The sequence below is a fragment of the Oryzias melastigma genome, linkage group LG6 (assembly GCF_002922805.2).
Source record: "Oryzias melastigma strain HK-1 linkage group LG6, ASM292280v2, whole genome shotgun sequence".
NCBI classification, from domain to species: Eukaryota; Metazoa; Chordata; class Actinopteri; order Beloniformes; family Adrianichthyidae; genus Oryzias; species Oryzias melastigma.
In genome coordinates, this window is record NC_050517.1 from 12947276 (window position 1) to 12952218 (window position 4943).

At 39.2% G+C, this 4943-nt stretch overlaps 1 protein-coding gene across 4 annotated transcripts in view; it reads right to left on the reverse strand.

Annotated features, from left to right (window-relative positions):
- shisal1b (shisa like 1b) overlaps positions 1 to 4062 on the reverse strand; it is a 54548-nt gene extending 50486 nt beyond the window's left edge. Inside the window, exon 1 of one of the 4 annotated variants that reach the window (XM_024282565.2) lies at positions 3617 to 4058. The gene's annotated coding sequence lies outside the window, so the exon portion shown is untranslated. Of the gene's footprint in view, positions 1 to 3612 lie in introns of all 4 variants that reach the window. The other 3 variants (XM_024282563.2, XM_024282561.2, XM_024282562.2) reach the window with 3 other exon arrangements.
- Positions 4063 to 4943: the final 881 nt, after the last annotated feature.

Consider the following 4943-nt stretch of genomic DNA (forward strand, 5'->3'; position numbering starts at 1 on the left):
AGCCCATCGTTGTTCTCTAAAATTTAAAATGAATATACAAAAACAGCACTATTTCAGTCTTTTCTACAACAGCTGCTCCTTATAACGCCATAAATAAGTATCAACGGTACGGCTGGATTGTGCCTTCCCATATTATCGTCATTTTTTTGTCACACTGGTAATGGTAGGTTGTGAGGGGCTGTAAGCTAGGGGGAGAGAGTGTGAACAAAAAGCTCTCAGCAACAGGAAGGGGGATGGGGTCAGCGTTCCCGCCCGCAAGTCAGAAATGAATTTAAAATGAACCACTATTGCTCTGCAGGAACTATGTCAACACAAAAAAAAAGGCTTTTAAAATAGCTCAAATGTAACTAAACATTTCTGTGTTATTAATAATTGTCATCTTAAAAAGATAATAAGAAACACATTTAAATTCACCATGACATCATAAGAGCCTTGATCTAGGGCTACAATTACATTAGATGTGCCTGTGATGGCTAGAGCTCTATATCATCATTTTAACCCTGCCTTCTTTATATTAATGTTGAAGATCAAGAAAAAAAAGTCTGTAAAAAGACTGCTTGTGTCTCATGCCTCTGGCTATTCTGCAGTTTTACCACCAGTTTGATCATTTGTTCAGAATTTGAAATTCTCCTCAGTTTTTTATCCTTTACCTCCGGGGCTTTCTGCCGAGCAACTGGTCACGACGCCTCCTCCATCTCTCATGTGGGTGTGTGATTACTATAGGCTGGCTCCATGTGTTATCTTGTTGTTAAGCATGCATATGTGCAGTTTTAAAATTCACCAACACAAATAAAAGTTTCTGTTGGTGTAAAGCTGTGTGTTCATTTCAAAACAACACAGGAAGCAGCTTTATGGACTGATTACTGAAGAAGAAGAAGCTTTCACTGACCTCACTTACACTCACACACTGCTATGGAAGTGACTGATGCTGCGGACCTAACGCCAGAGGAGCTCTTTTATGAAGCCCCCTTTTCTTAGTTCATTTTAAGGGTGTCTGTATAAACACTTTGTGCTGAAGGTAGACCCAACTTTCCTGTCACGGACATGAATAAACTGCAGGTTTATGCAATTTCTCTCGTTTTGTGTCAACACTCGCTCTGTTCAGAAATACTGCCCCAGCACGCTTCCACCTGTTTATACTGTCGAACACGAACCTCAAAGCTCTGTTTTGATTCAAACTGCTCTTCCGCTCAACAGCAAATATTTAGAGAACCACTCCAATGAAAGTGGTGTTTTTTCACAGGTTCCTGTGGCTTTTCTCTCTCTCGCTATGAAGAAAATTGAGATACAAATTATATTTTAAATATTTTCTTTATTGAAATCCTTGTGAATTAGGAGCAGACAAAAAAAGGGCATCAGAAAAACCCTGTAGCAGTAACGAAGGTGCTAAAAGATCCCTGATGAATCTACTTGCAGAAAAATAGATCAATGTACTAGGAGTGTCTTGATATAATAAGTATCCCTATATATACCAAAATAGTACCAGACAACATGTCACTGTTTTTTAAGTTATGCCTTAGGAATCATCTGAATATTAATAATTTTTTTCACAAAAGTAAAATTGTCAAATACATGTTATTTAATGATCAGAATATTAAACACTGCAATTGTATCTCAATAAAACAAGTTGCTTTTACCCAAGCAAATTCATGGAGCTTTTCTTTTGGTAATTTAAGTGGAAAACATAAGTAAGACTGAACTACAAGTTCGCTTTTAAATAATACTTAAATATTGCCTTAAATCGATACAAGTATCGCCAAAGAAAGTATCACGATATTTCACTAAATCGATATTTTCTTACACCTTTACCATGTACATCTTTGTTTTGCAAAGAGTTGGAATCTGGATCCAAACTTTATGGGTGGATGGTTCTAATTTTGCTCTGCATTTAGGTTGCACTGGTTGGTTGGGTTTGTGAGGAGGAGCTAGTGGGAGAGCATGTAAATAAAATGATGATGGGAAAAGGGGGCAGGCTTACTTCACACCAAGAGTTCCACCCACAACTTAGACGCAAATTTCTTACGAACTCCTGCTGTTGTGCAGAAACATTTAAGTGGGAAACAAAAGTAAGACTGAACTACATGTTTACTTTGGATTAATAATTGAATATCGCCTTGGCAGTATCATAAATCGACACAAGTATCGCCAAATAAATTATCGCAGTTATTTCACTAAATTGATATTTTCTTACACCCCTCCCATGTACGTATTTGTTTTCCTCGTCTGAGTTGGAATCTGGACCCAAACTGTATGGCAGGATAGTTCCAATATTGCTCTGCATTTAGGTTGCACTGGTTGGTTGGGTTTGTGAGGAGGAGCTAGTGTGAGAGCATGTAACTAAAATGATGATGGGAAAAGGGGGCAGGCTTACTTACAGTTCCACCTACAACTTAGAGGAAAATTTCTAATGAACTTCTGCCACTTTGTTTGAGACATGACGCTTTTTTTAATTATTTTGGATAAAAAGTGTTTAATTATCATAAAAGAAAATCCACTAGTAGCACTTAAAATAGATGAAAAGATGATGGGAGGAGGTCTGTAAAAAGATAATGTTTGTTCTTTTTTTATCAGCTACAGGTTACAGATACTTTTCACCTTTAGATGCTCCACATATGAATATATTTATTTGTACATTTTATTATTAAAGTTTGTTGTTTTGTCAACCTCTACATCCCCTTCACCTTATCTTAGTCGAGCTGAAAAAATGTCTGTCAGAAGGCTTTGTGATAAGCAGTGAGCAGCTTTGTTGGTCTCACGGCTATAAAATCAGTTACAAATAAACAAAGCTTGAACAAAGCGTTAATTTTTAATTTTTTCATTGCAAACATGCATTTAATTTGTGTCTCATCAATAAATGAAAGTCTTTGTAAGCCGGTCATGATGGTTCTATTTTCAGTTTATTGTTTGACGACCTCGTGGCGTAAATCATTTCTCAACTGGTTGAAATTAAAGGTGAAAGCTCGCACCGGAGAGACTCAACGAACCCGTACAGTTTGTGCGAGTAAACACACGCAGCCGCACACAGACACTTCTCTGACTGCACACACTTGAACGATGCTCACCACCGTGCGAAAATCATGAAAGCTCACAAGCGCTGCCCTCGGGCCAGTTTTCCACACAGACGCGGGCGAGAACAGGATTTCCACAGAGAAATGGGCTTTTGTGTGAATGAACAAAGGGAATTTCCTCCTTCCTCTGTTTCTCTTCTCTCCCCCCTCCCCTGAATCCCATCATACGCCACCATGAGTCTCCCACACGCCTGTTTCTAAGTTACCAGCAGCATCGGCTGCCAATCCCGCTTAATTGCCTCCTGTGTAAAGTGACAGCTGATGGGCGGCAATAAGAGCGAGCTGTCCTCTCATTTTCCTACTGTCTTATACCTTCCTACGAGAGAGATTACAGTCGTCTTTGAGGGGTTTTATTGTGAAAGGGAAACTTTAGAGTGAAAAATAAACCAAATAATCTAGACATGTATGAGTTCTTAGTCTTATGAAGCAAAGCTCTTTGGCTAAATTTAAGCAAAACTTTTATCAAAAGGTGAAAATGTCAAACTAAAAGTACAGAGAATAGCAGCGGCAATAGTTTATTTTAATGAAAAGCAGCTTTCCTCACCAACCTTGCACGATCCAGCCGAAACAGAAAAAGATGTGCTTTTTCTCACGCGAGCAGAATTTCCCACCCTGTTGCTTCTTGGTTCCCCTCTTCCCTTTGTTGTGTCTTCGTCACAATAAGATCCCTCTCATCCTCGGGGCCGGGGTTTAAAATTACCAGCTCGTGAGGGAAGCCAGGCGCAGGAGAAGGAAAAGCACACCGGCGAAGAGAAGAAACACACTCTTCTCACCCTTTAGTCCTCCTTGGCAGTGTATCCCCATCCGTCAGAGCACACCGGCTGTAAGTGTATGTGCGAGAGGCGCGCAAGAGAGAAAAAGAGAGAAAGTGGGGGGAGAGGAAGGAAGGAAGGAAGAGAGATGAAATGATACTAAGTGGGCGAGTAAGAGGAGTGAGAGAGGGAGCAGCAGCAGAAGCACAGGAGGGTGATCCTCTGTTCGACTCCTGTTTATCTCTCCGTCTGTCTGCTGTGCGTGCATTCCTTCCTGGCAGAAGCCATAGGGTCAGTGGCTTTTAAAGTATCGAGACTCGGTTCTCTCCAGAGGGAAAAACACTTCCTGTTAAAACTCAAATTCTCTTAGGGGTGAATTTTACCCAGTTTGTTTTTTAACTTTCAGATTCAGCAGACATTCCAGCTACTGGTTTATTTTGTGTCTGAAACACTTTGAATTGATTGATTTTATCCCTTTATTGAAAGCACAACACATATGCACACACTGCACATTCATTTTCCAAAGCTACACAACCCTGTGACAGACTGGCGACATCTCCAGGGTGTACCTCGCCTTCGCCCAACAGAAGGTGAGACAGGTTCCCCGTCATCCCAAAGCTATTCCGAAGATGGATGGACAGAAGCTGCACACATTCCAATTCTGAAACATATGTATGAAGTCACTTTCATTTTATATATTATATTTATATTGTTGTGTTAATGTCATGAATATTCTATAGAAACTCTATTTAGTTCAAGTTGTGAATCATTTTGATATATTTTTGTCACATTTGCTCTGAAATTGGCCCAAGACCAGAGTTTTTGATGGTTTTCAACCAAATTTTGCTCACCCAGTAGTGAAATTATAATAAAGAATCATCAAATACTTGAAAACACGTCAAATTTATTATGTTTAGGTCACAGAATGTACTTGAATATAAGCCCAACTTTAGTCAATTATGAAGTTTTAGGCACAAACAAGGACAAAAATGTACATTTCGTAAAGTTTTAATGTCTGTTAAGATCCACTCCCATCATCCTTTGATCTATTGTGAAAATGTACCAAGTGGTCTTTTTGATATGATTATGTTGTTTTTGGTCACAATTTAAAAAACTGTGTTGT